This window comes from Rousettus aegyptiacus, unplaced genomic scaffold (assembly GCF_014176215.1).
Source record: "Rousettus aegyptiacus isolate mRouAeg1 unplaced genomic scaffold, mRouAeg1.p scaffold_m13_p_18, whole genome shotgun sequence".
NCBI classification, from domain to species: domain Eukaryota; kingdom Metazoa; phylum Chordata; class Mammalia; order Chiroptera; family Pteropodidae; genus Rousettus; species Rousettus aegyptiacus.
Genome location: NW_023416293.1, coordinates 16,751,398 through 16,773,994, shown reverse-complemented (window position 1 = coordinate 16,773,994; position 22,597 = coordinate 16,751,398). Strand labels below are relative to the sequence as shown.

The window sequence follows — 22,597 nt, the reverse complement described above, 5'->3', positions numbered from 1 at the left end:
CATAAAAGAAGCCGCGTAGAAACTCGCGACGTGGGCTCAGGCGCCCACGATCGCTGAGCGCTGACCTGGAGGGAAGAGAGGCCTGGCCCACTTGGCCCATTCTGCCCCTTTTGGGCACTTTCTCTTATCTGGCAACTTGATTCTCCCCAACGTCTACGGAGCGAGGGTCACACGCATAAAATCGAACAACCAGAAAAGGGAAAGAGAAGCTTTTCGGCAGCGTCGGCTCGTGGTTTCGTCGGTGAGTTTTCTCGTCTCTTGTCCCTCTGCTTTATGTTTCGCTGCCTTGGTAGTGAGATAAGATTTACGTAAATGTGACCGCGAGAGGGGAGTTTGCGGAGCTTGGCGTGGCCACCAGGCTGCGGCGGCCTCGGCGGGAGTGCGGGGTGTCCTCTCCACGGCCGTTCCCTAAAGCGGGGTGTGTTTAACGTGTTCGGTTGTTCACACCTGTTTGTCTGCGACGGGAGGGCGTAAAGCTGCTCAGCCTCGCGCCGGCTCACGCACCTGAGCGCCAGGGCCACTGTTGGGAATAGAGCTGCTCAAGTGGGTCGCCCGGTCGAGCTCGGCCAGCACCGTGTCCCCGTCCCCTCTCTGGGAACACTGGGAAATCACCCCTCCCGACCTTGTGACTTTAGAAAGTCGCGTGGTCTCTCCAAACCTCAGTTTCTCATTTGTAAACGGGTAATGGTGTTTAAATCACGTGACTGCTGTGAGGATGACGTGGACTAACCCTGAGCCCACAGGTCGCGCACCTGCCGCGTGGCCCGTAGGGAGAGGACATCACTATCACTGCGCCCTCTGCTCGTCACAGTGCGCTTTCCAGTTTCCTTAGTTTACGAACCGCGGTATGGTTTACAGAAAATAAAACGCACAGATGTTCAGACCGGTGAGGTCTGACAACTGCGTATAATTTTATAACCATGATAACGTTTCTATCGCCTGCAAACGCTTCCTCGCGCCTCTTCCCGGACGTGTCCCCTGTCCCAGAGGCGGCCGTTTCTGCCTCCGACGCTCCGTCAGGGAGACCACACGGCATCTGCCCCTGGGCTTCCGCTTTCCTTCCCTGGACACGACGGTCTGGGGACGTGCCGCCCTGCGGTGTCCGCACAGACTCACGGATCTTCGATCGTTGCGTGCGACTGTGCGAAGGTACGTTTGGCTGTCGCTCCATCGCCAGATGTTTGGGTCATTTCCAATTAAGGGCTAGTACGTGTTTTCATGTATCTGGGGTAAGTACCTGACGGAGTTCCGGGGTCATCGGGTAGCTGTGTTTTTAACTTCGTGCACGCGAAGCAGGTCTCTGAGGAGGTGGCGCTGCTCTACCCCCGCCAGGAACACGAGAGTTCGCCCGTTTGACACCTTCGCCGGTGCTCGCTACTACCAGTCTTTTCTTACTTAAGCCGCCCTGGTACGTGCCGAGTCGCCGCCCAGTACAGTCCAATCTGAGTCCTCCTGGAAGCTAATCATTTTGAGCACCTTCTCTTGTCGCTTATTGGCCATTGACATAGCTTTTCTTATATATGGTCTTTTTGAAACTGTCTATTTTTTTTTTAAGTTGGGCTGTTTGTTCTTTTATTTTTTGATTTAGAGGAATTGAAAAGTATATATTTTGAGTAAAAGTACTTCGCTAACTATAGGTATTATGAATATTTCCAGGGTCTGTGGTTCGCCTTTTTATTGTCATAATGATATCTTTCAAGAGAAAAATCTTAATTTTCGTATAATCTAATTTACGTTTTCTTTTATGATCAAGGCTCCTTGTTTTATAAGAAGTCTTTGCCTCAAGCAGGTGTGCAAAGGCACCTCCTCTCTGCTTCCTTATGGGGTTTTATTATTCAAGGGTTTACATTCATGGCTATGTTCCATCTCGAACTAGTTTTTATGTATGGAGGGAGATCGGGCATGTGGTTTAATTTTTTTCCCAACTGGATATTCAGTTGTTCCAACACCTTTTGTTTAAAAGACTCTTTCTCCTTTGAATTAACTTGGCAGCTTGGACATAAGGCAATAGTGGTACATTTTTAGGTCTATTCCTGGGCTTTTTATTTGTTCCAGTGATTTATTTGATCTGTTTTTGCACATATACTATACTTTCCTAATTACTGAAGTTTTATGGTCTGCCTTGAAATCAGATAGCCTGAGAGGCTTACCCCTTCCCTGCCAGTCTGTGTGGCTTCTATTTATTTTTCTTGCCTTATTACATTTCCTGCGACTTCCAATGTAATCCTGGATAGAAGTGATGAGAGTGAGCACCATCGCTGTCTTCCTGGTCTTAGATGAAATATGTCCAGTCCTTCACCATGAAGCATGGTGTTAACCATCAGTGTTTCCACAGATACCGTGATCAGGTTGAAGAAGTTGCTTTTAGTCTTAGTTTTCCGAGAGTTTTGATGGAGAGTAGGCAGTCTTGGAGAAAGACGATAGCACAAAGCGTGTGAGGTAAGTGTAATAAATGGGGAAACTTAGCAAGTTCGTGTCTTCTTGCTGTCCCTCCGCCGTGGAGATAAGGCTGTTCCTTCCCTCTGGGTGTGGGGAGGGCGCGTCTCACATGAGAGTCTTACGACCAGCTTCAGGTGGACAAGGGCTGGGGAGGTCAGAGAGAGCTTCCTGTACCTGCCAGTCTCCCACACTCCTTCCGCTTAAAATACTCAGTGTGCCAAGGTGCCATGCGGTGGGGTAGCATTTGCCGAATCCTTTAACTAACATAGTAAGTAGAGACCAGTACGAGAAGGGAATGTAGGATTAGACTCCTACCTGTATGACACCGATGCTAAGAGTTAAAAGCATAAATACGCATTGACACAATCAAGCAGAAACCCACGTCTCTGATGTAGACGGCAACAGCATTTACTGCTTATTTGGGGAATAATTGCGATATCTAGTTTGTATTCTACTGTGTGTGAGAAGATTACATGTTAAGGCATTGACAAGAACTTTAATTTGGTATCTTTATTTTTTGTTGTTTTTTAGGAAAGTATATCAAATGTTTAATACAACCTTTAAATTTCACACATGATTTGAACAGAGACCTGCATTCAGAACTGTGGATTGCCTGTATATTTCTATTTAAATTTTATTCACTGTTAGTCTAGTGATGTGGAAAGACTCCACAGAGGAATCGAGTGTGCTGAGAATTGATCTTGGCCCTGAGAATAAATTACCTTGTCTCTTGACAACCTGTTTTTTCTCATCAGGCCAGAGACTGTGATCCAAGGACTTTCTCTTCCAAGTGTTATTATAAGGACTGAGAAATCCATTAAAGTGCAAAAATTACACCATGGTCTCAGCCTTCTCAGGTGATTGGGAGGAATGCAGGTACATAGGGGATATAACTCCATAACCATCATACTTTTGGGTGGGTGCGATAGAACATTCTTGTCTAAAAATTCCATTTTCCAGCTAGTTCTTGTGTGTGCCGAACCAAGGAATTGCTTGCAATGAACTGTCTTCAGCAAACTTCATTTAGGGCTTTCTTTAGGCTCCATCCTCAGTGCGGTGTTGACGGAAAGATCGATACATCACGCGATGACATCAGGGAGCTCTGCGCCCTGCTCACGTGGAACTCTATTATTTCTGCTTATCCAGCAACGGAAGAGGAGTAAAGGCACATTTTTAAAAAATCTTTATTTTGAAATAGTTGCAGACTTACATGCAGTTATAAGAAACAATGCCAAGACATCCCATGTGCCCCTTACTCAATTTCCTCAACAGGCAGCATGTTGTATAACTGTCACAACGAGTGTATTGACATTGACAGCCAAAATAGAGACCATTTCTATCACTATAAAGAACCCTAAAGCTGCTGTTTTGTAACCAGACCTATTTCTCTCCCCCTACACCCTCCCCCGCCACCCCACCTTAACCTGTGTTCTCCATTTCTACAGTTTTGCCATTTAAGACTGTTATATAAATTGAGCCATAGACTATGTAAACTTCTTATATTTTTTGTCTTGAAATACTTCTCTGGAGATTCATCCAGGTAGTTACGTGTATCAACAGGTTTCCTTTCCTTTTTATTGTCGATGGCATCCCATGGTTTGGGTTCACCAGTGTACACGTTCACTGATTGAAAGACACCGACTTTTTTCCCAGTTTTTGGCTGTTGCAAATAAAGCTCCTATAAACGTTTGCGTGTAGGTTTTTATGTGAATATGACTTACTTTCTCCGAGATAAATGCCGAGGAGTGCAATTGCTAGGGTGTGTAGTAGTTACATGTTTAGTACGGTAGCTGCATGTTTGCAGTTTAGAAACTATAAAATTATTTTCCATAGTGACTGTATCCTGGAAAGATATGAATGATCCAGTTTCTCCCCATCTTCATCAGCATTTAGTGTTATCGCTATTATTAGTTTTTTTTATTTTAGCCCTTCCGATTGGCGTGTAGTGATACTACATTTTGATTTTACCTTGTATTTTCCTACTGGCTAATGATGGTGAATATCTTTTCATTGGCTAATTTTCCATCTGCATATTTTCTTCAGTGAAATGTCTGTTCATGTCTTCTACCCATTTTCTAATTGGACTTTTTTCTAAAAACCATTGGATTTTAAGTATCTTTACATATTTTAGATACTAGTCCTATGGTTTGCAAATATTTTCTCCCTGTCCGTAGCATGTCTTTATCATCATAAAAGGGTTGTTTTCAGAGCAAAAGTTTTCAATTTTGATGTTTTCAGTTTTTCCTTTTATGGATCGTGTTTTTGGTGTCAATTCTTAAAACTCTTTATCTGCCCTAGGTCTTGAAGATATGCTCCTTTTTTTCCCTAAAAGTTTTATAATTTTGCATTTTGCATTTAAGTCATAATTCATGCAGAGTTAGTTTTTGTAAAAAATGTGAGGTTCAAGTCAAGATTTTTGTCTGTTGGCCATAGGCATGCAATTACGTCGCCATCATTTCTCCATTGACTTGCTTTTAAGTTGAGTCCATCCACTGAGTGTTTATTTCAGTTATCGTATTTTTCAGGTCTAAAATTTCCATTTAGTTCTTCATATCTTCTGTTTCTTTGCAGAAATTTTCAGTGTTTTCATTTGTTTCTAAGCACATTTATAATTGTTTATTGTAACATTTTTATGATGGATGCTTTAAAATCTCAGGTAATCCTAACAACTTTGTCACCTAGCAATTGGTATCCGATTGTCTTTTTCATTCAATTTAAGATTTTTCTGTCTCTTGGTATGATGAGTGATTTTCATTTGAAACCTGGACATTTCAGGTATTATTATCAGACTCTGCATCTTATTTATACCTTCCATTTTAGAGACTGGGGTGAGGTGCGGCCTCATCACTCTGAGCTCGGGGTACAAGTCCAGATTTCCACTCCTCCGCTCTGTCGATACTTGGGGTGCGGGAGGGAAGCTCCGTGTTACTGTCATGTGGAGATAGAACCCCAGGATCCCCATCTGTAAAGTGGGGAAGGTAACAGTACTCCCTTCAAGGGGTCATTGTGAGGATTAAATGAATTCGCATATTGTCCACAACTACCATCCAAATACCACGAGGAACACCGCTTGCCACACCTGGGTTTATTACTTGCCTCAGCGGTAATAAGGGAGACAGTAAATAAATAATAATACAGTGTTATGGGGAACTCTGGGGTACCACATTACGTCTCAGGAAGGGGGTGTCCGGAGGGGCTTGTTAAAGGATTTGAGCTTGTGTTGGGTGGTTCTAGAGAGGGATTAAGAAGGTGGGCCGTTGCTCTGGGTTGAATGGGTAGCTTGAGTTTTTACTCTCGAAAGCGGAGGGACGAGGCTAGCGCAGTAATCGGTGGCGGAGCAGCGGTCACTCCCGGGAGCTGGGAGAGAGGCGTGCGTGCTCGCTTTCGTGGGTGGGCTGTGTTCTCGTTTCTCCGTCTGCCCTGGGCATCTCGTTCTGTGTCCCTGCGTCATGGGCACGGCGACCTCACCGCTTGCCAGCGTTCTGTGAGATGGTTTATAATCAACAGGAGAGCGCGCTGCTCCACGTGCCAGGCCTCCCACCCGCCCATCAGGTCTGCTCTTCATTTTTCTGTCTTGAAATGCGAATTTCTAGTATAGAACGTGGCTCGGGATGGCTTACGCGCGCTCCCTCCGGGTAGTTTGAGATGCGCGCGCCTCGCGTCCCCGGACACGCCGCAGGTGCCCGGCCCACAGCAGCATGTTTCACAGGCTCGTGTCCGCCACGCGCTCGGCCCGTGGGGAGCCCTTCACGGAGGCCACCGTCCCCCCGCGGGCCGGAGCACAGTTTTTCTCTGCCGCGGTCGAGCCACCACCTTACTCGTTTTCATTTCTCTGGAAGATCTTTATTAAGTATCAGACCGCAAGGGGGTTAAGGTAGGCATTGTCTGAAGATTATCAGACACACCTCGTTTTTGCACATCGTGGCAAAAAGGAGTAAGACGTTATCTGCTGTGATGGAATGTTACCTGTCTCTGTATTTCCCAGTGTCTCACACATGACCGTCTGCAGGATAAGTAGAACATGTAAATGAGGTGTTAATCTGCCTAAATCTAAAAGCGCTGGGTTTCTGAACAATTTTGAGAAGTCTGGTGGAGCTGCTTTGTCTCCACGTTCCATCCTTATGACAGGGTCAGGAGGCGGTTTCACCACTACCTGAACCGCCATTTTCCTTTGAAGGCCTTTACTCTTCTACCCTTTGAAGAAATCCTATGCAACTAATTCAAGATTCGGGTTGTGTCCTAAAGGAATACTTCAGTCACAGCCACCCATGAGGCTCTAGTTGGCAGACATCTTTACTAGGGAGCAGACACACCTACGTAGACCCTCAGCTTGGGCCTTTAAATGTTCATTCCTCGAGACTTACAATGTCTGTTTGTGAAAATGTGTCTGTTAAAGCTCAGAGGGAAAAAAAAAAAAAAACAATATAAAATTGTTCTTGCCCACAGTCATAATAGCCGAAAATGGTATAACCACGTAGAAAGGTTCTATTAAAGAACATGTCTTTTTGGTGCATGATTCCCTATCATTATGAAGTAATGATATCATTACTTCATCAAGTATCATTATGAAATGTCCCTCAGTATCCATCTTTACCTTTTTGATTTTGAAATCTATTTTGTCCGACATTAGTACCGCTACTCCCATTTTCCCCTGAATACCATTTGCTTGAAATATCATTTCCACCCTTTCACTTTGAGTCTATATTTGTCTTTGGAACTGAGATGTGTCTCCTGGAGGCAGAATATGGTTGGGTTTTGTTTTTTGATCCAATCTGTAACTCTGCACTTTTTTATTGTTGAGTTCGGTCCATTTACAAACACACTGCAGGCGAGCCTGCAAATTGGTACGGCCACTATGAAAAACAGTATGGAGTTTCCTCAGAAAACTAAGAATTGATCTACCGTATGATCCAGCAATCCCTCTCCTGGATATTTACCACAAAGACTTGAAAACTATTATCTGAAAAGATATTTGCTCACCAATGTTCATAGCAGCATTATTCAGGGTGGCCAGGACATGGAAGCAACCGAAGTGTGTGTGTGTGTGTGTGTGTGTGTGTGTGTGTGTGTGTGTGAGAGAGAGAGAGAGAAAGAGAGAGAGAGAGAGAAAGAAATGGAAAAAGTCCACGACTATAAAATTTATGTCTGTGTTTAAAACAAGGAGAAAACTGTGCGTGATCGCTGATCTGTGGACATGGGCAGGAATCTGAATGTTCGGTCACGGCAGACTCTTCCCTGGTGCCCGCTCTTCTCGACGCAGCTCCCTGAGTCCCCACAGCCCTGCACACGCCCGTGAAAATGGCAGCCATCTTTGTTGTCCCTGCGAACTCTTCCAGGCGGGACCCTCTCTAGTCTGTGCCGAGGTCTGCGGGGCGCCCCACAGCAGTGCTTAGGGGCCTCTGTTCATGTTTGACCTGGTTACCCACCCCCCTCCGCCTGGTGGCCTCAGCCTTAAATTTCAGGAGCTCCTTGTCAGAGTTCCATGAACTGAATTTGTGAGGTACACTTGAAAGCCCAATCATAAGATGACGGCTTTGTGACAGTGTATCAGAGAGAGGCGAGGTGTCCGTGACAGCGGTAGTTGTCCTTATCTGTAATCTTTAAGTAGTTTACCTATCTCCTAAAAGAATTCTGAAAAACTATCTTTTTACATTGACGTCAAAATTTTTTCATTTTAAATTTAAATAATTGCAAAGTATGTTAGAGTTTTAAGAATATTTTAAAGCTATCATGTAAGTAATTAATGTGTTATATTTATATTAATTAATTTATCTAGTGTTTAGTTTATTTACCTAGTGTTATAGTGGATTTATGTAAATGAAAAAATAAAATAAAATTGTTATTTTAATTTTATCTAATGGAATATAAATACCATATATATTTAATTCTAAATACCGGAACAATTTGATATCCTTCAACATAAAAGTACATGTACATATATATTTAAAAAAAAGAATTAGTGACCACAGAATCGAACGCAGGCCCCGCCCCTCGTTTCTAATGCTGTGCTTTGCGCTAAGCAGAAATGCGCATAATCAATGGGAAGACTGGAAGCCCCTCGGGGTGAAAAGCAGGCCAGGAGCCGTGATTCCATCATTTTGGCTTGTCCATTTGTTTGTATCCTGGAGTTGTTTGCGCCCCCTTGACCTTGAACCTAGGAAAATTCAGGGCTGCCTACAGGCTTGTAGTTCTTCTGCAACATGGGAAGAGGGCAGTTTTAAAGGCGGTTAGTTAAAAAGGACTGATGTGGAATGAACTCAGAAAGGGTCTAGAGGCTTTGGCTAGACACAAATGACAAAGATTTGTTCAAGGGTCTTAGGGTTTGCAAGCTGGAAACACGAGGCAGCGCCCAGAATGTTCCGACGAAGAGAGAAAAGCCGAGCTCGTCCGGCGAGAAGTGCGGTCTGGGACGCACCTGTCCTGTCTCCTGAGCCCCTAGTCAGACCGAGATGGTCGTCCCCCCATGACGGTGGCCGGGGTCCTGGACGCAGGTGGTCAGGCAGGTGGTCCGGACGTGAGAACGCTCCGTCCTTGGCCTTCGTGGTACTCAGAGGGTTGCCCGGAGGTCTGACGGTTATGGTTCTCCAGGCATTGACACAGGACGGGAAGGTCAAACGTTTAAGTCCCCAGGCCCTCGAGAACAGCAATCAAACGGTCTCCCTGTGCCTCAGCCTGCTGGGGTTTAGTCGTTTCGGCGTTCGACTGCGGTTGTGAGGTAGCCGCCAGCCCCCGACAGACACACGGGCCACCAGAAACCAGTGAGTTATGGAAACACGCTCTCTATGCAGCCAGCCGGGGCTGCCAGGGCTGCGCAGACCCCACATTAAGCAGCCCCGAAACGTAGAGGGATAGGGCTTTAAGCCCTGACCCCCATTCTTCTGTCTGAACACAAGTCTGTTTTTCTTCTGCTCACTGCCTGTCGACCCACAGGTCGGGTGTGCAAGCGGGCGTGCAGAAGCAGAAGGCTTACTGTTAGAACGTCACGTCCCCACGGCGATGCCACGCGGTCAGCTCCCGGCCAGCACCTGTCCTCATCCATCCCTCGCTGCCGCCCCGTAACCCCGCGTGCTCGTTCGGTAAGCCGCCCTCACAACGGGTTTACATAGGTAGAAGTTTTCAGCTTCTGGGGAGTCGTGCTCCCACAATCACGCCTTCTCGTGGTCGGACCCTCGCCACCTCCATCCCTCTCTTCACTGTTCCTGACAGAATACCAGTTTTCTTTGGGTCGATTACGCACAACTGAAATACTCGCCTTGCCTGAACGCTTCGCATCATGACCCAGTTCTTACCGGTGAAACCTTAAGCCCAGGTGCAGGGGGGAGGGCACCGTCTTTGGCGCAGTCGTCCTGTGATAAAATGGGACCAGCTCGGCTGGCACACCCCTTGGTCTTTTACTTTTTCCTCCTTTATCTTCCTGGAATGTAAACACAACCTGGGGGGGTGGGTGCGTAGCGATCATTTTATGATGAGCAGAACCGGGTCTGTTTTGGCCGCCTCGGGAAGTGGCACAGGTCCCAAGCTGCCTGCGTCGAGAATTTCTAGAATGTCGTTGCATGAGAAGAATAAGCCCCACTTGTTTAGGCCCTTGTTGTCAGGGTTTTTTTTTTATTTTTTGGCTCCACATCCTAACTGAGACAAAGGATTCTCCTCTTCCCCGTGCCTTGGGGAACGTGTGATTTATAGCTCTGGCCTCAAGGATGTTGCTAAGTGCTGTAGGGGACGCTGATGACTCCTGCACATCATCCTCACACATTATTGTAGGCATTCGTGTTTCTAACCTCAGTAAGACAAATGCATAAAATAAACATTTTGGACACCGCCCAAGATATCACAAGGTGTTCGTAGGCATCACATCTTTGTAATTTCTGTTCTGGGAAATGGTGGGCAGTCAGTCAGTATTTCTCCAACAGGTGACTGTAAAGGGTAAAAAGGCCAACTCTAACATTGTTTTTTAACTTAATAATAGGAAACCGTAATAAATGTTTGAGAATGGCTTGCGAAAAACCTGTAACTTCAATTCTAACTGTTCATGAAGTACTTATAAATCTCAGCACCTGGGACATTGGAAATAAGGTACAGTATAATGTGCTATTTGAATAGCTAGGGAAACTTCACCTGAAATGAGAATGGCGATTCGTGACTTGGGGACTTGATACATTTATGAAAATTTATCCATGAACTTGATCCAGCGCTATCCCAGTCGATAAATTGCCTAAAAATTTGAAATGTATCACAATAATTATTCATTGAGAAAATGGCTAAGTGCACTGGATGAAATCTCAAAAATGGCACCAAAATAACACCCCAAATGACACCCCCATATATACAACAGAAATCATATTCCTGAGCACTTCAGATGTCTTATGTCATGTAATCCCTTTGGCAACTCTAAACGTGAACATGGATACTATTTTCCCCATTTTAAAGACAAGGGAACGAAGGCGCAGATAAATTAAGCAGCCAGCCCAGGCTTCAGCATTGCTCAGTTGGCTTTTCGTGGGAAAGAAGCTCAGTTAGCACTGCGAGGTGCTCTGGGTGGCGCTTGGCACGTCGTTTCCATGTTACGAGCAGTGGGTTAGTCAGGAAGCGCCGTGTGCCGTGGGCGAGGTGGGGGCAGGGCTTTCCATTTCATGGGCCTCTGACGGGGACCGCTGCTCAGCGTCCTGACCGGTGTGAAGGAACAAGCCACGCAAGCCCCTGGAGGGGAGAGCTCTGGGAAGAGGGACAGCAGGGCCCGAGGGTTGTTCGGGGGACAGCCAAGAGGCCCGAGTGGCCACAGCGGGGTGAGCAGGGCGCTGTGGCAGGCCCCGAGGTCGGACGGGCTATCGGCGCCAGACCGTGTAAGGTCGGGGGCGCAGGGCAAGGCGGTTGGGCGGCCATTAGAGTTGAGGACAGAAGCGACACATCATTTTAAACCATCAGCCTGGCCGAGGTATGATGTGTAGGGGCGGATTCGGCAGATCGGTCGGGCGGCAGCAGTAATCCCTGCCGGAACGACGGCATCTCAGACGGGGGCGGCGGGAGGGGGGGCGATGGGCGCTGGTCGGACTCGGGGTGCGGCGGCAGACAGGTCTTCGAGGGGTTGCTGGGGGCCGGAGGGGGAGCGAGTGACGGGCAGGGGGAGGGAGACGCGAGGCTCCCCGGCGTTCGGCCCGAGCCGGCGGGTGGGCGATGACCCACTGACCAAGACGCGCACCGTACCCGTCATGGGCCAGCTAGGGGAACAAATCGCACCGTTTCTTTAACAGAGACAATTTATACACACACACACACACACACACACACACACACACACGTATTAAAAAAAGCTCCAGGTGTTAAAGAACTAAAAAGGCAAAGCGAGCTCTGCGGTATCGTCGAGTTCGTGACCTCGGGTAAGAGCTACCAGTTCTGAGGCAGGAGAACGGGGGAGAGATCGGGGTCATCACCACCGAGAGGGCTGGGAACGGGGCCCACAGGGCTGAGCCTGAGATGAGGGGGGTGCCGCTAGGCTGGCGCCGGCGTCCCCCAGCTCGGAGCCAGAGCCCGGACCTCTGAGAAGGGGCGCCAGGTGGTGCGCTGTGGGGTTCTCCAGGGAGATACAACGAGGTCTGGGAAAACTTCAAACTGGCATCCTGCCGGTGTTGGGACAAGCCGCGGCTGACAGGTGGAGAAGCATGTTCAGGGTCACGTGCACAGGAGCAGAGAGCCAAGACAAGAAGAGCGAGCAGACCGGGGCGAGGAAGCGAACAGGCAGGAAGCGACCCCGCTTCCTTCTCAGGGTCGAGGTCTCTCTCTAGCACCCTCTACGGGCAGCGCCTGCCTACTGGGGAGCAAAGCAGAAGTCCAGGCATCACAGGACGGGAGGTGGAAGGTGGGGTTCAAGCTGAGAGAGCTCCTAACAGTGGACAGAGAGCCTGGTTTGGGGGGCTCGTCTGGGTAGGAGGAATCGGGAATTCTGTCTGATCTATTATGATGCTGAGTGGAGAGGCTGAGACAATGGGCCGGATAGTCAGGAGATTAAGGAGAGGCTGAGGCTGAACCCAGAGATGGAAATGTGTTGTCCACAGCCAGGTCGCTGGATTTATATCCACGAACAAAGGACACCAAAGTCAGTTATTAAAAACTAGATCCTCGGCGATGGATGCTTCCCTTACTGAGCCACACCGAAACGGGGCACGTTCCGATCATTCTCCTTTTTGCTTAAAAAGTCGATGATGTGAGATTTAGAAAAAAAGGGGGGAAATCTGGATAACAAGTTTCAATCTGGCAAAAGGAGTTTAGGGCGTGGCGTGATGGCGGAAACGTTCTCTGTCCTCCACTCCCTGATGCTTGTTTCGGTAAGAGTCGTACAGAAACGATCCCAGAAGCATAGCTGTCCACTCCACTTGTCTTCATGCAGACAGTGCGAGTTTCTTTCCTTGGCATTTTAGTGAAATATGGCATTATACAAGAAACTGAGACATTCATAAATGTCTCTAACCAAACCAAAATGTTATGAGATGTATTAATTCGATATTTTCTACTTACATCATCATCATTTCGAAAGGACCTTAAAACACTTTACTGACGCCCTAAGTAATTAGTCATTGCAGGAACCCCAGACTGTGAAAGAACCAGATGTCGTAATTCCCCTGTATAGTTGTAGAAAAAGCAAGACCCGACATCCCCCAGGGCCCTGAGGATTACTCATCTTAGGGTTTAGACACACTGAGCGTGCGCGTAGGCCCGGCGTTCAGATGACCTGCCATGAGTTTACGGCACAGACGATTAGAGGCCCCTGAGAAAGAGCTTGCCCAGGGGCAGGGAGCTGGCACACAGCCGTGTCCAGCTGTCTCCACATCCTATCGCTCAGCTGCCACCATTGACCCAAGGAAGAGCATCTGACCCAAACTGGTCCGGATCACGTCCTCGGTAAACTTGTATAGATGCCCTTTGCAAGAGAGAAGCAGGATCTCTCCTCTGAGGCTGCCGGGCTGGAGGGATGGAAGGCCGGCTGGGTGGGAGGGAGGTCATTTCTCCTCCAATCCATCTTCACAGTAAGAGGGAACGAAGCCAACAGAAGGCAAAGTGAGACCCAGGGGGGGAAGGGAGGGAGGGAGGGGAAGAGGGAAGGAGGGAGAGGGAGAGAGACGGGCTCGGTCTTGGCACTGGGCAGTGTCTGAAGGCTCTGAAACCGTGTGGTACACGTCGGCTTGTGTAGGATCTCACACATTCCCATTTTCTGAAGTTCAGGGAGTTGTTTAATGGAGATTATTAGCCTAGGAGAGGAGAAAAGGGCTTTCTCCTGTCAGGCCAGACGCACCTGGCCCTGTGCAGGCCCTAGGCGAGGCGTGCGCCGCCCCCACCCCGAGCCTTGAGTGCCCAGCACACGAGCAGCGCCCTCACGGGGCACGTCCGGGAGCATGCCAGTGGCCGAGACCAGCGCCTTAGGGACAGGCAGCTGGAGAAAGGAACAGCTTTAGCCGCAGCGGGAGGTGACGGAGCGATTAGAAAGGACAAGGGACGCTTCGGAAGAGGTGGAGGGCGCGGTGCCCCCGGCAGGCAGGCGTCGCCCTCGGCGCTGACCGGACATGGCCGTCCTCACGATTGTGATTGTCACTGTCTCCAGCTGTAGACGTATTACTAAGGGGGGGGGCGGGCAGAGCTCAGGAGAGGAGGGGGATGTGAGCAGCCACCACGGGGAAGCAGGACGAGACACCCTTTGCCGGCTGAGCGCATGTGACCCCCGTAATTTATCATTCGACGGGGAAGTTTGGAGAGCGAACAGCATGCTGTTAATAACCACGCACGGGGTGAAAACCGTGACTGGCCGGGTCGAACCGGAGCAGACGGTCTCCCTACTCACGCTTCTGTTCACTGTCACACAAAGGGACTTCGCACAGTTTGTACTGTTGAGCCTCTTTTTTTTTTTTTTTTTTTTTCCAAATGGAGCATAGATAAATAATGGTTAAAGGGAACAATGTCGGCAGAACCAGGCTTGGCTTGGTGTTGTGATGTGACGAGGCAGCCGAAGCCTGAAGCCCTAGCCCCGGGGCGTGCCATGGCCCCGCGGACCCCTCACGGATCTCGTGGGGGTCTCGGTCGCTGGTCTCCCTCTGGCTAGGCTCCCCTCTGTCCCGGCTTGCACCCCCAGCTCGCCCGGCACGACTTAGAGAGGCCGCTTGCTACAGCCGGCCAGGGGCAGGCCGCAGGTCTGTATTTACACGGGCCTGAATTTAGTCTCCTTGTGACACCAACCACCCCCCACCCCATCATTTTCTCTGCCACCCAGGATTGGAGGGAAGAGAATCCACGGCTTTAACGGACTGTCCTAGAGCGACTCACAGAGATGAAATAATTAGGTCACTAGAGGTGGGGGGGGCGGGGAGAAGTGGGGGAGGGGGGCGGGGAGAAGTGGGGGAGGGGGGCGGCAGGCGCGCGCTTCCCCCGAATGAGTCGGCGCCGGGCCGAGCGCGTGCGCGGCGACTGTGGCCAACAGCACTGCGTTGTGCGTTCAGAAGCTGCTAGAGCCGAAAGGTTCTCATCGTAAGAAAAACACCCCGGGCTGTGGCGGTGGGTGCCGACCGGACGCCTTGTGGGGCGCCTCGCAGTGTGTCCAGAGGGCGAATCGCCGCGCCGTTCACCCGAGACTGTTCTGTCAATTACACCTTACGCCGGAAAACAAAAACAAAGACCGATCAGGAAACACGGAAACAAGGAAGTATCGAGCGTTTCCTCACGTCTCGTTCGTCTCAGAATCCAACGAGCCACCGGACGTCGGGGTCGCGGCTCCCGCCCCGTTTGTCGCCACGTTTCGGCCGGAGGACCCTGGGTCTCCATGTGAGTCCCGGTGCGTCCACACACCCTGGGCCGCGGGGTCCGTGGCTCCGAAACCAGCGTCCATCGGCCACCAGACAAATGAACGCAGTGAGCCGAAGGGCGGCGGGGACCTGTTCTCTCGGGGCTCGGCCAGAGCCGTGAGGAGGGGCAGCGACCGCGGGCCTCCGTCTGGCACCGCGGATCGAGGCCCGCGGGGGTTCGGAGAGAGAAACGGCCGTTATGAAATCCGAGCCGAGGGGCAGCGTGGGGCTGAGCTCTGGGTGGGAGGCGTGACGGCCACGGATCCTGTCCGCTCCTCGGCCCCCGGTCAGCACGACACAGCCACGCGGCCCGCGCGGTGACCAGGCACCGCGCTGGCGCCGCGCGGCTCGTCCGAATGCGGCCACGGTGCTTCTGGGGGCTGGAGCACGCCGGCCGCCCCCTCCTCCCCCCCAAGGTGCCCCCAGACGCGGCTGGCCCGTGGGCATCCCAGCTGGGCCGAGAGGCGGTGTCTGTGGGGCCACCCCTGCGGCGGTGGGTTCTCGGTGACATGCAGAGTTGCTGACGATCGCCGCCCTCTGCCGGGGGCCACACTCGTTCACTCTGAGCACCGGCCTTGCTGGTCCGCGTGCCTGCGGGGGCCACAGACTAGCACAGCGGGGAGCCAGTTACGCACAGCTCACCCCTACACACACAGGTGTGTCCACACACACGTCCTTCCCCAAAGCGTGACTGCCGGGCCCAGGGACAGGGTCTGGAAGGCCGTTAGCACCTTCTCGTGGTGGCCTGTGCCCAAACCAACCCTGTCGATGACCACCGAGGCTCTTGTCTGAAGTCTGGGCCATCGGCATGTTTTAAAATAAAGTTTCTTAATAAAAAGTGTGAGGGGTAGTAAGGCCAGCAGAGCAGATGACCTATGTTGAAAAGATAGTTTGTTACTCAGAGATCCCAAGAGGAGGGGACATGCCAGGCCTTGGGGGGCACACGGGGAATCACCAGGGCCGGTCAGGAGGCGGAGAGATGGCGGGCTGGGGACACCAGCCTTTGTCATGGTCTCTGTGGGACAAGACGGGTGGGGCAGGGGAAGCCCCCTGGGGACTTGGTAGTTGGAGTAATCCCAGCGCCCTGGGGCATGGGGACTGTCCCTGGCTGTCTGGTACCAGCCCTGGATAACTGGAGCCCCGGTGTGAAGTCTCGCAGAGGAGGTGGGGGTACGAGCTCTGGGTAGGTGGGTTGTATTCAAAAGGTGCACTCTCAGGTGAGTCACCTGCTCTCTGCAGGCGCCGACGGACCCTGGGCCCCTGGGCGGGGGGCCAGCAGGCCCCGGGGGGTCAGAGCGTCAGAAGACAGAAGAACATGGCTGACACGCATCTCGACTTTCTCCTCTGTATTGTTTCATACCTGGCACCTAATTGTGCTTCTCTGTCCCTGGACACAGGTCAGGACTTCCTTGTGCACCATCTCCCCGACTTTGAACCTCGAAACCTAGGCTTGCGTCCACTCCCTCTCACAAAGGCCCCGGATCCCCTCACCTCTCAAAGGATCAGCCTTGACCCCAAGGGGCGGACTGTCTCTGCTAAGGCACTCAAGAAGGGAAAAGCCCTGCGTCCACATCCACTGCGCTCCGAGCCAGGAGAGGATGCCGCCCAGGCTCTGGGCGCCTGCTGGCCACCGTGCCGGCACACTCGCTTCTGTTTCAAACACCGGGCCGGACGCCGATCCGACCTCTGCCGTTCCTTTCGTGCAGCTAAGCCAGACCAACATTTAAAAGAAACTGTGCTAAATACGGAGGGGAGATATTTAGACAACGCTTAATTTTACTTACGCTTTAAAAAGCATCATTGCACACATTGCCTAAATTTATCGTTATCACAAAACTCAGTGAAATAAACAGCATCATTATCCAAACTTTGCAGAAGGGGAAAGTGTGCTCAGGCAAAGTGACGCGCCAGAGATCACCCCGGCACCTGGTCGCGATGACAACAAACACAGCTTCTCCTGATGCCCCGCCCTCTTCATTGACCCTTGACCCGCTGCTCAGAGCACACTAACAGGGCAAGTGCAGTTATCGCCAGAGGACGCAGTTCTGACTTAGTGTTGTTTATCTCTAGGAGAAAGTGGCCTGGCCATCGGAATGAGAGACCTGCCTCTCCTCTGTGGGTTCCTCTCCTGGGCACAGGCTTCTTCATCCGACTTTTCTGTGAACGTTTGCGATCCTTTTAGCATAATGCGGAGAATGCTTAAAGATGAAGGGACTCGCTGACTTGACACAGATATTAACGACAGGAGCCCATTTTAAAGCACATTTCCCCCAGATAAAGGGGGCGCCGTCCTGACATCTGAAGCCCTTAGAGCCTTCGACATTTTATTTTATTTTTTTTGTTACTGATTTTTTAAAATTACGCAATGCATTTTTCTGTGAGAATAAAGCTTAAAGAGCAATAGGGAGATTTTGGAAATTACATTGAAAATAAGAAAATAAAAGTATGATGAGTTCAAAGCAGAGACATTTCGACTAGATTCGAGGAATAAGGGACTGTCCTCTGTGTTTGTTTATTCAGCGGCATATGAAATAAGCTCTTTAAGTGGATTTTGCAGTTAATGGAAATGTAATCTTCCGAGTGCCTATTTAAAAACATTTCTAAACGTTTAAGGCGAAATATTTTTAAAACTCAGCCTTAGAATAGCTGGATTACTTAGAATAGCAATCGTAATTCCTGCTTATCCGTCGTGGTCAGTCCTGGGGCGGAGTATCGATCAGCACCGTGGCCGGGACACGGCCTCGCGCCTGGCAGGTCGCGACGTCCAGCCACGTGTGGCCTGTGCCTAATTGTGCGGTTTTATTTACCTTTTCTTGCGTGAGTTTTTAGAAACCACAGTAGTGAAAACCAATTACTGTCTTCTCTTTTAGCCAAATGCTGCTCCCTTGAAACAGCCTGTGCCAGCGAACCGGGAACCGAAGGCGTGGGCGTCCGGCGACCGGGCTGCGTGGGGACGCGTTTCGGCGAGAACGGGGGTCCGCTCTGCCCAGCGCAGCCCGCAGACTTTTTCTTCTTATTATTATGGTGGTTGTTTTATTGCTCAGATGTCTCCCCTGCCTCCTTCCCTTCCTTTCTTTTTTTTGGGGGGAATTGGGGGAGGGAGACAGGACTTCAGAGAGGACAGGTGGGGGGCCCTGAGACATCGGGCTCCATGCGCTCCGCTGCCCTCTTTTGGAGGTTAAAGGAATTACAAGTATAGCTGACTGTGTGGGTTTTGCATCGGCAGATTCAGCCAACAGCAGATTGAAGATTTGGTTTTCTAAATGTTACATTGTCGCTCACATATACTATGTAGTTAGGCCCACAATGGTTATGCGAACATGTATACAGATTTTTTTCTTGTTATTATTTCCCTAAACAATACATATAAGAGCTATTCACTTAGCGTTTACATTATATTAGATATAAGTAATCTAGAGCTGTTTTAAAGTATACGGAAGGATGTGAGCAGGCTCTGTGCAAACAGTCTGCCGTTTTACGTAAGAGGCATGAGCCTCCGTGGCTTTTGTCATCCTAGAGGGGGGTCTAGAGACCTACAGTCTGCGGGTCCCGAGGGACACCTGTATAAGCAAGTCCTCTTTCTGTCCTGCACGAGAAGAGGCCAGATGATGCCCGGGTCTCATCCATAGGTAGAGAAAGTAAGCCATGTCTACGTGGGTGGGTTTGCCATGGACTCGGCATTAGCTGGCAAAATCAGAATTCGATCAGATGTTTAAAAGAGCATTTGCAAAAGAAGGTTTGAAAACGATTTCTCGTTTTCCACGAGTACCTACATCTCTTGAGGCCAGCGACCTGGGTGTACATTCCTTTTGGACCTAATTCTCCAGCCCCACTCAGTAGGGCCTCCCTCTTGGGTGGGTGTTTTTCCATGGCGCTGTTGTCCCCTGAGCCAGGCCTTGGCAGGAGACGGTCTGGGATTGGCTCGGCTGTGTGCCCTGGAGCGTCACCCCACTGCCCTGAGCCCCCCTCCTCAGCGGGCTCATTGCCAGTTCGCTTCCCACCGAAGGCCCACAAAGGCTGATGGCCCTCTGGTGACAGACATGGGAGTGTCCTGGTTCCTTAATACTAACTTCTCAAATGAACGAACGAATTGGCCGCCCGCTTTTTGATAGCAGTCAGGAGCTTGGTCACTATGTCCCGGCTTCTAAGAGACCAGAGGTGAAAGGAAATTTCCAAACCTGGGAGCTGAAGGCAGGGCCTGGCAGAGCTGCGGAGGCTGGGGGGCCCCTGCGTGGCTCTCTGGGACGACAGCGGACAGTCCCTCCTCCCCAGTGACAGCGCTCTAACGGGGGCAGCTGCCGGAGGGCTCCTCGCAGTTTTCTGCATGCTTACGCTGCTCGTTTGCACACGCGCGTTCTGCCGCCCACAACGCAGATCCCAAAGGTCGGGAGGGCTCAGCTTCACCAGCCCTGCCCCGCGCTGGGTGCAGAATGCGGGCACGTCCCCACCGAGGGGGAATCGGTCTTCACTGGAGACCGAATTTCGCATTTCTAGTCGTACTGTGTCCCGCCCGCGGGACCGGTTATTTGGTGGGAGAACCGAGGAGAACCCAACCTAAAGAAAAGAGGGGTAACACGGACGAGAGAAAAGAGTGGAGGCAAGACAGTATTCTGATCAAGCCTCAAATTTTATTTTACAAAGCAGCTATATTTATACAGCAAGAACAAAGGGGGGCAGGCAAAAGGGACTTGTCACAATATAATTGGTCTTCAGCTGGTGCTATGGGGACAAGGGGCAGTGGAAGGAAAGAAGAGGAAAGGGGGTACTGGTCATGTACTGATCGGTCAAGCACAGGTGGTGTAAAACAAAGGAAGTTCTCAGAGTTCTCTGTACAAACATGTTGGTGTCACGGGCTGCTGAGCTGCTATTTGTCTTCTGTTCTTGTGAAGCCCAAGCCCAGCATGTTTTATCCTTAACCCTTAAGGGCCCGTTTAGGTTGTGGCGCCCCTAACATCTCCTCCCTTTCTGTTTTTAGAAAGGCGGGCCTTAACCGAGTGGGGGAACATTGACCTGGTTCCTCCCGTGGGCAATATACGCCCATCTATTGTTGGCTCTTGGTATCTTTTGGGGAGGAGAGGCAGAGCCGGTTTTAAATTGTGATTTGGATACCAACCTCTATGCAAACCAGGTATGTTCTCAGGGAAGGACAGAGGGGACCCTCTAGTGGGTCTTCCCTTGCAGTAGCTTTGCATCTGCACCCATCTCGATGCCCATACCTTCCCTTGGTCTATCAAAGGTGAAGGTAGACATTTCTCTGTCCCTTATGTCGTCCCCGTAGGGAGAGGGGTATTTACCACCAACCAAACCTGCTATACCAAGGTCGAGGTCCTTCCTGGACTAAAGTGGTGAAATTTAGAGCCGTGCTGCCTTCCCCTGAAGGCTCTGTTATTTCGAGTTGTTGGTAGTAGACCGTAGGTCCTTTGGATAGCGCCGAGTCAACCTGTCTTTTAATTAGATCTGTTATTCTCCTGAATGCCCAGGGGCCAAAAGTGAGTAATAAGAGCAAGCCTATGAAAGGTCCTAATAGACTAGGGAGCAGTGTTGAAAAGAGTGGGGAGGTGGAAAACCAATTTTTATACCAGGCTTCATCTTTTTCTCTCTGTTTCTGCCTGGCCTCTAGGCTTTTTCTGACTTTATCTATGCTGTCCTGGACAAGTGTAAAGAACAGCAATCCTAATCTGTGGGTAAGGGGAATATTAGAGTCAGTGCAGAGGAGGACGAGAAACAGGAGGAAGAGCAAAATTCCCGTGAGGAGGAGAGGGGCTGGAGACTATCCTCTGCAATGCATCTCCGGAGGACGAGGCGGTTATCTGTAAGAGAACAGAGGGGAAGCGAGGTCTCAGGGCTGTGGATCCCTGGACGGATTATAGAGTTTTAGTAGCCGGTCAGGTAACCACCGGGCGTTTTGAGCCTGATTATCATAGATGCAAGCGTGTCCCTTTCCCCAGATAAGGACAGGGTCAGGGCCCTGCCATTTATTGGTGAGGGGATCTTTCCAAAGTGCTTGTGTATAATCAGAAGCGGTGGCCGGGTGCCAGAGACGATCACCAGCTGTTTTGCCGCAGGCGTCCAAGGTTAGGAAGTTGAGGACAAATAGGGCATGATTTATTAGGGTTTTAGGGCTGGCTCTTGTGTTATAAAGGGCAGTATTTCCGGACTGTATTTTAAAGAGCATATTTTTTAGCGTTTGATGAGCTCTCTCAACAATGCCCTGTCCTTGGGGGTTATAGGGAATACCCGTGATGTATTTTATTCCGAGCTGCGCGCAGAATTGTCGGAAGGAGGCGCTAGTGTAGCCTGGCCCATTATCAGTTTTAAAAACTTTTGGCTGGGGGATGACGGCCAAAAGAGCTATGACATGTTGAATAACATGTTTGGTGGCCTCCCCGGTTTGGGGGGTGGCATAAAATGAATCCACTATAGGTGTCTATAGAGACATGGATATATTTAGGTTTTCCAAAGGGAGGGTGATGAGAAACATCCATTTGCCAGAGTTCTCCAGGAACTATCCCCCGGGGGTTTACTCCCAGGTGAGGTTCAGGTAAAAGTGTCAGACAACCCTTGCATTGACGGACAATCTGGCGGGCCTGTTCTCTGGTTATGGAAAATTTGAGGCGAAGGGTATGTGCGTTGAGGTGATGTAGAGCGTGAGCTCGTTGTGCGGCAACAAAGGGGGTGTCTTCCTGGGCGGCAGCAATCAATTGGGTGGCCTGGTCTACTATATTATTTCCCTCTGTGAGAGGCCCAGGTAAGCCTGAATGAGTGCGAATGTGTCCAATAAAAAACGGAGCATTGCGATTAATGATTAGTTTTTGTAATTTGGAAAACAAGGGGGAAGCATTTGTGGAGGGACGTATGTAGGGGACCGTTTCAAGTAGGGGTACAGAGACAGCTACATAGGCGCTGTCAGTAAAGGAACCTCGCTTAGGAGTTCAAAGACTGTAATTATTGCTGTTAGTTCAACAAGCTGTGCAGATTGGAAGGCTGTCTGTATACGGGTAACCTGTCCATTAATACTAAAGGCTGCTATGTCTGAAGAGGAGCCGTCAGAAAACACTAGCGTGGCTCCCGCAATGGGAGTGGCTTTGGTTCTCCGGGGAAAAACAATGGGGGTTTTCTGTAAGAACTGAATTAATCTGTCAGCAGGATAATGATTATCAGTTGTTCCTTGGAAGGAAGTGCAACTAATCGCCCAGTCATCATCGTTTTGAATTAGCCATTGTACCTGAGCTGTATTATACGGGAGGGTTATAGTGTCAGGGTCCTTTCCAAAGAGCTTTAAGGCTGACTCCCGCCGCGAGATTAACAGCCTGAGATACCTTGGAGGCAAGGGGGTC

General features: G+C 50.1%; 1 long non-coding RNA gene across 1 annotated transcript in view; it reads left to right on the top strand.

The window, feature by feature from the left end:
* The window catches only part of LOC118613386, a 28,664-nt gene extending 10,288 nt beyond the window's left edge, over window positions 1–18,376 (top strand). Inside the window, exons 2-3 of the long non-coding RNA XR_004955463.1 lie at window positions 9,370–9,515; window positions 18,131–18,376. This is a non-coding gene — a long non-coding RNA (uncharacterized LOC118613386). The remainder of the gene's footprint in view (window positions 1–9,369; window positions 9,516–18,130) is intronic.
* Window positions 18,377–22,597: the final 4,221 nt, after the last annotated feature.